General features: G+C 37.7%; 1 protein-coding gene across 5 annotated transcripts in view; it reads right to left on the reverse strand.

Annotated features, from left to right (window-relative positions):
• The window catches only part of LOC143249760 (uncharacterized), a 184,741-nt gene that overhangs the window by 140,825 nt on the left and 31,662 nt on the right, over positions 1 to 12,254 (reverse strand). The window contains exon 1 of one of the 5 annotated variants that reach the window (XM_076500151.1): positions 6,261 to 6,418. The exons of the other annotated variants lie outside the window; for them this stretch is intronic. The gene's annotated coding sequence lies outside the window, so the exon portion shown is untranslated. Of the gene's footprint in view, positions 1 to 6,260; positions 6,419 to 12,254 lie in introns of those variants that run through there. 5 annotated transcript variants of the gene reach the window in all.

Raw genomic sequence — 12,254 nt, forward strand, 5'->3', positions numbered from 1 at the left:
TAATCTCCGTTAGTCACCTGAAGTTGGGCTTTCCAGTCCTGGTTCCGAGGTTATTTGACGTTATGACCATTTTCAAAAAGTAAAGTAATAACAGTTTTAAAAGACTTGTAGCAAAATTGTAATAATAACTCGCCAGGATGACTAACAGGTAGTTCAAACATCAGCGTTAGTCCCTGCAGTTTGTCTTTCAAGTCCTGGTTTCGAGTTACCTGACGCTACGACCATTTTCTAATTTCAAATCAAACTAGATGGACTCTGATGCTTAAAAGGGTATCACATTAAAAAAAAGTCTAATGTATAAATTAAAAAACTTAAATGACATTAAAAAGATTAACGGCCGTTGAAAAACTGAAAACATTTCCAAGGTGGACAATGTCACCATCACCAATAACACTGTCTAACATCATGGACAAACCTTGGGACAGAACACGTTTAAAATGGTGCCGTCTTTAAGAGTCGTAATGACGGCAAGAAAGTAAAATGTGGCTTATTGTGATTTGAGTGTTACACAGACTACACAATGGTGCATCAGTTCCAGATAAAAGAAAACGATGAGTTAAAAAAACTGTGACCAATGCGCAGTCTAGTTAGAACAATTTCCTCTTTCCGATCCTTACGGAAGAAAGACGACGAAAGTCTAATATAGGATTTTAAAAGAAAGACCTTGTTTTCACGTTGCTTACTCGAAGTCGACTGCCGACTGGCACGGAGTCGAGCCTTGAATACAAGACCATAGTCCATGTATGGAAGAAGCACAGCAGTGACAGTGCCAGAGCAGAGAGATTGAGCTGTGGTGTCAGCGAGCTCTTTCTCACAAATACCAACGTGACCCGGTATCCACAAAAACTGGATAGAAGTAGATGTTAAAGATAATTGGGCCAGTCGGTTTTGAATATCGGCGATTCCAGGGCCAGTAGAGAACTAAGTGAGTCGGTATAAATCGTGCAGTTCGAGTACTGCTTAGTTTCTATGTGATCCAGGGCAAGAGAAATGGCATACAGTTAAGCAGTGAACACAGTAGCTGTAGAGGGGATTCTGCGCGCAACCACCGAACCACAACAAACCATAGCAGAGCCCACACAGTCACCTGATTTCGACATACCTGCATAAGTAGGAATGGAAGGATGGTTCGAAATATGATCAGCAAATGGCAGACAGTATATATGTAAAATTGGCTTGTTTGGATTGAGAAAATTTGTTTTCGCTCTTCTACGTAAAAAAATTTCTCAACCCAAACGAGCCGTTTTTACATATATATTTTTTTCTCTACAAGTGGGTTTTCTCGACATCACTAAAATAACAGACAGTATTTCCAATCAGAAGTGACTACTTTTCTCAGATGACTTAAAGACAGGTCACAATTGGGGACTGTAAGAAGCCATGGTGGAATGGTCTGACCAGTGGATACAGCTATTATCCAAGGACAGACCCAATTCATCCAACTGCACCTGGATACGAAGGCCAATTACAGCGATGGCAGATCGTCTGTTCTGAAAAAGTATGGCCCACTCAGGAAGGAAAACACAACTCTAGGTGGGATGCTTTGGTAAGGAACGAAGTTCAGAAGCATATAGTAAAGACAGTTGCAAGCGCCAGAGGTGCAAAGAAGGTTCATGAGACCATGTATAAACTCTAAAATGGGGAAGTGCAGAAAGCTCCAATGCATAGCCGAAGCCCTTGATGATGAACGAGGTCCAGCATCTTTAAGGCCGAGGTCCTGACAGAGCAACAGACCAGTAATCCATAATCGAGTTTAGATCGAATAAGACCACGATTTATCTTAAGCACAGAATATCGATCTGCTCCCTAAGTGGTGGAAGAGAGGACACAGAGAATGTTCAGTGGTCTTGTACATTTGACCCGTAGCTGCTCGATGTGTGGTATGAAGGTCAGCTTACAGTCAAAAATAAGCTCCAAAAATTTTGTCTCAGAGACCACTGGCAGCACAACTTCATCGATATGGAGTTCAGGATCAGGATGAATACACCGTTGGTAGCAAAAGTGCATGCAAACGGTTTAAGAGAGAAGTTAAAATCGTTTGCCATGATCCACTTCAGCAAACGATTGAGGGCAGGCTGTAGCTGTCGCTCAATATACCTCATGTTCGACGAATGACATGAGATGTGAAAGTCGTTGGCACAGAGCCCGTTTGCAACAGTAAGAGGTAGTTGTTCAGTGATGGCATTAATCTTTATACTGAAAAGTATGACACTCAAAATACAGCATTGAGGGACTCCAAGATTCTGCAAAAAGGAACGTGAAAATGTCGAACCCACACAAACTTGGAATTTTATCCACCAAGCACGACTCTGCTGGAAAGTGATGTGATGCAAGAGTGTGGAATACCTACGAAAAGTATTTCAGGCCCGTGGTTGAGCCTTCCATGTCATGTGGCAGGCAGGATTACACCATGGAAGATGATATAGTGGAAAACGTGTCGAGGTTTTAAGAATACATTAAGCAGCTGCTTGTATAATACAGTCAGTTACTGCTGCCACACAGTCGTCTATTGATGACTTACAGACGATGACAGGAATAAGTTCTGCAAGAGCAGTGAAAAAGGGCTAGTTTGCTTGATCTAGCTTCCATCTGGGCACACGAGTCGGGTGGCATCGATCACAGCCAGTTTCTCTCAAAATTATAGGAAAATGATCACTGCCTCGTGGATTATTGTCAACTTTCCATGAAAAGCGGGAGAATAGTGAAGGGGAGAAAACAGAGATCAATAGCAGTAAAGGACTGACTAGGCGCATGATAACAGAAAGAAGAGCTGCTACTGAAAAGAGAAAGGTTGTGATCAAAGAGCATATACTCTATGGAGCGACTCCTCCTATCAACATCAGCATATTCCCAAAGGGGATGATGTCCATTAAAGTCCCCCAGGATGAAAAAGGGAGATGGCAACTGTTCAATGAGATCATCAAGGTCTGACTGATCACATGTCTCTCCAGGTGACATGTAGAGAGAACAAACAATGACGTACAACCCAAGGAAACACGGATGGCTACGGCCCTCCATGGGTGTATCGAGTGACAAAGACAGGATGAGCACATGCTGATCAACCAAAAGTGCCACCTCTCCATGCACTCGTCCAGAGCCAGTCATTTCTGTACAAAGACAACCGCAAAAAGGTGACTGTATCAGCAGGTTTCAGTCGTGTTTCCTGTAAGAAAAGACATACAGGATGGTAGGAAGCAATCAATGTTTTGATGTCATACAGATTAGAACGTAAACCTCGACAGTTCCATTGTATCAAGGTGCCCCTTTTTATTTACCTTTAGGCGAATTGGGTGGAGAACCCTTCTGTTTACAGCCACGTCTTTTTTCTTTACTGTCTTTATTCGAGGGAGGTCTGTCGACCTCCATGGATCCTGCCTTGATGGTGGCAGGTGGACGTGATGATGTAAAAGTCAGAACGAGGATATTGGTCAGCATCGTAATTCCATCTTTGCGAGTGGAGATATGCCTCACTGCAGAAACTCCTTGAGAGAAGAAACCAGCGATAATCTCCGACTCAGAAATGTTCTTGAAATTCTTCTCAACAATAACGTCTCGTAATTAATTCAAAGTAGCATGAGATGTAACCTCAATAGGTATATCCCCAATCGCCTTTGAATGCAAGAGGAGTTCACTATGTTCAGATGTGGATGTTTCCACCAATATGTCACCAGATCGATGCTTCTATACTGACTTTAGAGAGCCAGTAAGTCCCTCTAGTCCCTTCTCAATGAAAAAGGGAGACATTTGCTCTAAAGGTTTGTCTGAAAGAGAATATAGTATAAGAAAATAAGGTACAACAGGTGTTACAGATGTTGAAGGTTGCTGCTCAGAATCAAGTCGTGGTCGTTTACCTATGTACTGTTTTTTCACTATTTTACTGAAGTTTTTATTTGGAGGATCCATAATACAAAAAGGAATATTTCGGTGCCCACTGGCCCCACCCACCATGGAATCCTACAAGGGGACGCACTACAATGGCAAACAAGGACACTGCAGCAGCAGCACTATACCCAAACACCAGCATCAAATACAATGCCCACAATAACTATTGATGTATTTGGTTGACCCTAGCTCAAGTAGAACAGCCGATTGACCCAAGGGGAACCACCTCAAAGCGCCCGTCTACAAGAATTCAAAGCCAAAGTTGTATGTTAGGGTTGGACCCCTCAACCACCAGGATCTTCTCCTCCCCTTCACTGGTTGCCACGCACGGCAAACACGTGGGTGGATGTTTAGATCCCAGACGAGGTAAACTGAAAGAACAGAACCTTTCCTGGAGACCTCACCACGTTCAGGAATCCACACCGAGGGGAAAGAGCTTATGACGACGGCCACTTTTATAAGGGCTCCATCGATGCTGTGGAGCGAAGATAATTTGAATATCTTAACCAATTTTCCTTCAGTCTAAGCAAATAAAAAGGCTTTGTTTAACCCTACAAGTTTATATCAAGATAGGTTTTGTAGCTGAAAAAGGAATGCACATAAATCTACAATCCCGGAGATAGCCAGATGGATAAACAAGCGTTTACTCTGGCTGCAAAAACTAAGACAAGTTTGTGTGGGCCTCAGGTGTTAAACTATAACGAACAAACGTGTTTATACTCAACACTTTGCTAACTTTAATAACTGACTTCTGAATAGCAATGTTTCTGTTAAAATTATCCATTTACATTGTGAAAGCGTAACCATTTTCATAGGTTTCCGAACTTTCAATACCTTAGATATCCTGGATGACGAGTAAGATTCCAAACTAACGATTTAATTGAACTTAAAATTATAACCTCCCTGAGGTACTTTATTTTCATTGCAATTTGATGTTCAAAATAACTTCAAGCATAAACACCGTTGTGTTTATATTTATTGCAATAAATAAAATTATCGGTGAAAATATTACTTTTTCCAATGTGATCGAAATATTAAAAAGAGAATATTTACAAAAGCGTCCGGAGATGGTCTAGCGTACTTTAGTTTGGGAACTATTAGTTTGTTACACTTTTATGCGATACTACAGTTACATCCTAAAGATGGCGCGCTAAAACTGCAATAGAATATTTAGAAATATAAACAAAAATATAAAATAAATAAATAAAGAACGCACGATTAAAACAATCGTAATTGCAAAACTTACGGAATAAAATCGCACAAAGGCAATAAATGTTAAAATGAAATAAATTATCGTAAAATAAAGAGAAAAACAAAAAACTACGTTATACTAAGACCCAAGCAACATATTTTTTATTCACAAATACGCAAACGTTTCTGAAAGCATTTAATATATATCGCAAAATGAGATGCATTACCTTTGTACTTGGTTTAATTTTGCTTCGTGAAATCAAAACGTGAATGGTCAAAAACTAAAAGCACTCGTCAGTATCGCCCTTTTGATCTAAATTCTATAGACACCAGTAACACCTATTTGTGAATTTTTGTTTTTTGATTTTGTTTGTTTGTTTGGAATTTCGCACAAAGCTACTCGAGGGCTATCTGTGCTAGCCGTCCCTAATTTAGCAGTGTAAGACTAGAGGGAAGGCAGCTAGTCATCACCACCCACCGCCAACTCTTGGGCTACTCTTTTTACCAACGAAAAGTGGGATTGACCGTCACATTATACGCCCCCACGGCTGGGAGGGCGAGCATGTTTAGCGCGACGCGGGCGCGAACCCGCGACCCTCGGATTACGAGTCGCACGCCTTACGCGCTTGGCCATGCCGGGCCATTGTTTTTTGAAGTAAGGCATAAATCTACACAATGCTCTTCCCACAACTGGAACGGGTATCAAAACGCGGTTTCTAGCATTGTAAGTCCGCAGACATGCCGTTGTGCCAATGGGTGGGGGTGGGGGGGTCAAATGAAATACTTGAAAAAAAGTGTTACTACGAGATTCGGTTTAGCAAAAATCATTTTGGAAAATAGCTGTGAGGTACAGTCGTCAAACTCGGAAACCAGGAAATTTCAGCTGTCATCGAAAAAACAAAAAGTTGCAATATAAGATTTTTAAACAAATTGGGAGAGGTAAGAACACTATTCCACTTCTCACTCACTTTGGTACTTTCCATTAACTTTAGAATGAAAACTATTAACTTCATAACACTTCTATAGCTATATAATTATCGTTAAGAATAAGGCGAAAATTTTTTGAAACTTCATCCTGACGAGTCCTTTAGAGATATTTAACAGATACTTAATCTTCAGAGAACTATATACACACATGTTACTTACTCATTTGAGCGAGATTTGTCGTTAACGTTAACAGAACCTACCATACAACACGCACTTGAAGAAACATCTGTACTTCCGCAAAGCTTCCACCACTGACACATTGCTTCTCATAAAACCGACGATGCTCATTACAATGGAAATACACACAAGAAATGGGCGTATAACACACTTGTACAATGACTCATTTACTATGTTTAATGTAAAGGAATATACCATTCGAAGATAACATTAACCTTGGAATACGCCCATAAAAAACAACTACTTCTTTTAAACGTCATTATATGATATCTATTTATCCACAAACCTCCCTTCTATACAACTTTCTTAGAAAACATGAACAAAGAATGACAACAAATTACTTTATGTAATGCTGCATTTCCTATTTGTCATGCCAAATTATGAAGTTACGCATGAGCAATAGCACTCAAGTCTACTTAATAAATTTGTGTCATGTTTATACAGCTTACCAAAGATGTAATCTTACCAACATTATGAACTGAGATCTTTAAATATTTTCTAAGCATTACAACGACTATGCTAGCTCAAAGTATTAAAATACTACATCTAAAATAGTGTTAAATTTGATCTGCTTTGTATAAAGTTCCGTCTTCTTATTACAACTGGCGCAGTCTTTGTACTTGTTTGTTAAGTGTAAAGCCATACAATGGGCTATATCTGCTCTGCCCAATGTAGATATCAAAATCGGGTTTCTAGTTCTTAAGCATTCACATGCACTGCCGAACCACCGGCCGCCTTTGTACATGAGTTATTACACGAGATTCAAACGTTAGTCAGCAAGCATTATAATAAATATTTCACAAATAATTAATCAGACTGTAAGTAACGAGCCATGTTTTCAAGTTTAACATTTTATAACTAAGCGTAAGAAAAATGTGTTATTATTAATCCGATCCCAACATTAAGAATGTATATATGACTGTCACTGTTAAATTCGTTATTTGTTTCTGACTTTGTCAAATGAGGATTGTAAGCACAAAAAATTAGTTTCATAGGTTAGGGTTACTTTGCAAACTTTCAAGAAAAGCTATTCTAGGGACAATCTGCACTAGCAGTTTTTACTTTCATAGTTTTTCAAACTATGCTCCGCCATAGTTATGTGAGGCTCCGCGTGGAAATTTTAGAATGTTAATATTTTTTTCCCTAAAACTATAAAATTGAATCAGAATATGCTGTATAAAAAAATAAAATGTATCTTTAATATAACATTTATTGCGTATTGAACCTTTTAATATTTTATTCTGCCTAGCGCCAGACGATTTTATTTAACTTAAGGGAAGTTTTCGCGGTGGAAGTGTTAATAAAATCTCAACTTCGACAGTGGCATCCACTGGTTGCTAGTAGATATGGCACCATTTCAAGATCGCATGTATCATTGGAGATGTAAGATAGCCTAGTAATTTTTGTATGAAACATCAGTCAACCCTGGGTAATGATGCCAACTGTCTTTTAAAAGCCAGATCTGGATTAGAGGTTAAATCTGAAAGAAAATGAAACATGACATCACAACTGAAACTTGTCCAAATTTGAAACATTGTGATGCAATTAGATGCAGTATCAATTGTTTCAAAGTATATTTATATGAAGTATAATTATATTTATGACAATTATAATTGCTAATTGTTAGGTTATTTTAGATTCGTTGTAGTTTAATTAGACAAATTTGATACCAATGAGCTCTATGACGTCATACGCCGCATGACGTCATGTTTCATATTTTGTTTCGTTCGAGATTTAAACGCACGTCAGATCTGGCTTAATATTTTGTTATTTGGCTTAAATCTTTCTGTTAAAACAAAAAGAAAAAGTAAAAATAACGGGTTACCATTTTCCTTTAGAAAAATATATTATTCTAACGATCTAGCCTTATTTTCACAAATCTTTATTTCTGACTTCGTTATGGCAACATTGATCTTAGGTTAACATGACTTTGTATGATGATAAAATTCAAGTGCTTAAACGAGTTTTCATTAAGAAGCTATTTTGTGTCCGTGAAAATACTTTAGAAATGCTAAAGATATAAGAATATGTTCTTAAATAAATTAACAATTAGTTGTCACCTTTGCAATGAATAAGTGGCTGAATATCAGTTATAAATCTGGTACGAGTAAAAATCTTCCTAGGCCTAGGCTTAGTACGAATTCATCGGCGTTATCGTCGTGGGTAAGCACTTCAACGCAGGATGATGCAAGAAGTACCGCAACAAGAAAGAAAAGAAAGTATGGTGAAAGTTTTATAGAATATAGTTTTACATGGCCAGGTAATGAAGATGGACCTAGTGGGTTGTGTGTTGAATGTAGAACAGTGTTGAGTAACAGTAGTTTGCATCCAGCAAAGTTAAAACGGCATCTAGAAACCAAACACTCCAAATTAAAAAATCCAATTTCAGAGTATTTTAAAAGAAAGTGTTTGCAAATTGAATACAAGGAAAGCTACATTTCGTTCGTTTGTCCATAAGGACAACAAAAGTGCTCTTATTGCTTCATATCATGTTAGTTACTGTATTGCAAAAGCAGGTGAAGCTCATACAATTGCAGAAGATTTGACAGAACCATGCGCAAAAGATTTGGCAGAGTACACGATTGATGAGAAATTTCTTTAAAACATTAACCCTGTGCTCCTTTCTGACAACTCAGTTTCTCGAAGAATCAAGGATATGTCAGATAATTGCTTAACGGAGTTAATAAAGCAAGTAAAAGTGAATCCAACTTTTTCGCTTCAGATGGATGAATCAACAGATGTCGCAGGTTATGCGATGTTGCTTGTGTTTGTTCGCTAAATTCGCAAAGCTTGTTTTGAAGAAATGTTAATTTGCAAACCTTTGCCTACTCAAACAACAGGCGAAGAAATGGTTAAACTGATTGATTTATTTATGGAAGAATACGATATACAATGGCAACTTTGCTCAAGTATTTGCACTAATGGGGCTGCGGCTATGTTTAGAAAATTTTCAGGTTCAGTGGCACGCATAAAAAAAACAAACCCGGACATCGAGAGTATCCATTGCTGTCTTCATCGTCATGCACTTGCAATGAAACGAATGCCAGAAGACGTAAAAGAGGTACTGGGTGATGTCATAAAAATAGTTAATTTTATAAAATCTCAATGCGAGGATCTTCAGTTTACTCTGTGAGGATATGGGAAGCTTGCATAATCATTTGCTGCTTCATACTGAAGTCCGATGGTTTTCTCGGGGAAAAGTTCTTGCTCGGTTTTACGAACAACGTGAGGAGATAGGTTTCTTTTCATCTGAATGCCATTTTGAACTTGCATATAAATTAAGGAACAAACGCTAGATACAGAAAGTGGTTTATCCTTCGGACGTACTTTCCTATCTAAATGGAGTGAATGCTACAATGCAGGAAACGAGGGTAACGTACTTCAAAGCTCAGAGTAAAATGGAAGCGCTTCAACATAAGCTGAAACTTAGGAGTGAATGTATATTTACAGAAGAACTTGATTGCTTCGAAAATCTGTTGTTATTTTTTTACTTATGAATGAAATTTCCTTAAGTGAAGATGCAAACGTTTCAGTCTTGCAGCACATATCTGATTTGTGTACAATTATTGGGGAATACCTCCCTCCTCATTTAGTAAAGTTACTGTGGATTCAAAATCCCTTTATTGACTTTGCAAGTACCAACGATTTGCCTTTGAAAGAAAAAAAATAGCTTATAGAAATGTCAACTGATTGCGCCCTAAAAACAAAATTTCAGCAGGAAGAAATTACACAGTTTTGGATTCAAATGGTAATGGAATACTCTGCATAATTAGTAACAGAGCTTTGACAGTTTTGATGCGTTTTCCAACAACATATCCTTGTGAGCACACATTTTCACTGTATTCAGCTACAAAGACCAAATTTAGAAACAGACGAAATATTGGAGAAGATTTGCGCTTACAGGTAACAATCATAACTCCAAATATTGAGCTACTTTGTGAGCAAAAGCAAGCCCATCCGAGCCACTAATAAATAAGTACACTATACTTTTATTGATATAAATTTTGCAAACAGAAATTTTTAAACAAGTGAGTAGAAACAATTTTTTTTATTTAAATATTGTATTTTTAATAAATTTATATTCCAAAAGCTTGAAGTAAACTATCTGGTGCTAGTAACAGATTGTTTCTATTTTTAGTGCATATTTTTTTCTATTAAAACTCCTTGATATTTTTTCTTTGTGTTGTAAAGCTCCGCAGGTCTAAAATGTTTGAGAACCTCTGGACTAGAGACAAGGTAAATAGTCAACACCACCCACTGCCAACTCTTAGATTACTCTTTATCAATGGACAGTGGGAATCACCGTCACATAACACTTCCACGAATAAAAAAGCGAGCACGTTTGGTGGGAGGGAAATTCGAACTCGCCAGTCGCTTCCCTCGCTGGTACCCACTTCAAGAAAATACACAACACTGGAATATAACAACACCTTAGCACATACCAACAAAGAAAAAGCAGAAGCCTTCAAACATCAATTACAAAACACATTTAAAACACACAATGATACCGACATGAACAGCTACTACTACAATAAAATAAACAACCACGTAACAGACAACATAGAATTATATAAACCACACTTTCCAGTCAACCTTAAAACCAGCAACACTAACAAAACAAATGACCACAATACCCAACTACTCACCAAAAGAATCAAACTAAATGAACTTGAACAAGCAATCAAAAATATAAAAAACAAAGCACTAGGAAACGATGGAATACAAGCAATACTTCTCAAAAAAGGCACTCCAAAATTATTTGACCACCTATTAGCAATATTTAATCTATCTCTACATTCTGGATACATCCCAGTTTCTTGGAAGCAAGCAAATATCTTAATGTTCCACAAACAAGGAAAACTAGCCAATAAACCAAACAGTTATCGACCGAGCAGCCTGACCAGCTGTGTAGGCAAAATTCTTGAAAGAATAATAAGCAATAGACTCTCCACATTTTTGGAGAATAATGCAAAATTACCAGAAGAACAAATCGGATTTAGAAAATATAGGCAAACAACAGATCACTTAATTAGGTTAACTAAAACAATAATAAACAGCTTTAACAATAAAGAATGCACTGTCGTCTGCTTCCTCGATATCGAGAAAACGTTCGACACTGTATAGCACAATGGTCTTCGGTTCCGTATGTATGAAATGAAATGGGACTACCGCAAGGAATTATTCGCTGGTTATCAAGCTTTTTGGAAAATAGAAAATGTAGAGTAAACGTAGAGGGAACTTTCTCGGAGTTCTTCACTCCAGAAGCTGGAGTCCTCAAGGAGGGGTGGTTAGCCCTATTCTCTTCATCATGTAAGTAATATGCCACTAAAAGACCCAAATCATGGATACGCGTCTCAGTTCGCTGATGATGTAGCAATTTGGAAAAGTGCCCCTACACCAGAAATAGCAGCCGCTAACTTACAACCACAACTAAATAGATTATGTGAATATCGTGAAAAATATAGAATCAAAATAAATACAGCGAAGACGCAACTAGTAATATTTTCAAAATCAACGAAACATCAAAAAGTTCAACCCCAAATCTATATGAATGGGAAACGCCTCCAGACTGCTACATCTGCAAAATTTTTAGGATTAACATATGATTCGAAGCTTACATGGATGAAACATGTAAATAATATAAAAACTAATATTTGGCGAAGAATAAACTATGCTAGGAGTCTAACAGGTAAAAACAACGGAACAACACCAGAAAACATCATTAACATATACATGTCATATATTAGACCTGTAATAGACTATGCAGCTCCTGCATGGATCAATGTAAGTGTAAAACAAATTCAAGCCAAACTCCAAACATTACAGAATACATTAATTACATCAGCATAGAGAGTACCTAAAACCACTTCATCAAACTTCATGCATGATTACTCAAACACACAAACAATACCAGATAGACTTCTACAGAGTACAATAAAATATTTTGATAAAAATTGGCGAAAAAATGAGTTGCTATACAAACTAGACAGGTATTGCATATATGATGAAAAGCAACC

Source organism: Tachypleus tridentatus, chromosome 1, assembly GCF_004210375.1.
Source record: "Tachypleus tridentatus isolate NWPU-2018 chromosome 1, ASM421037v1, whole genome shotgun sequence".
Taxonomy (NCBI): Eukaryota; Metazoa; Arthropoda; class Merostomata; order Xiphosura; family Limulidae; genus Tachypleus; species Tachypleus tridentatus.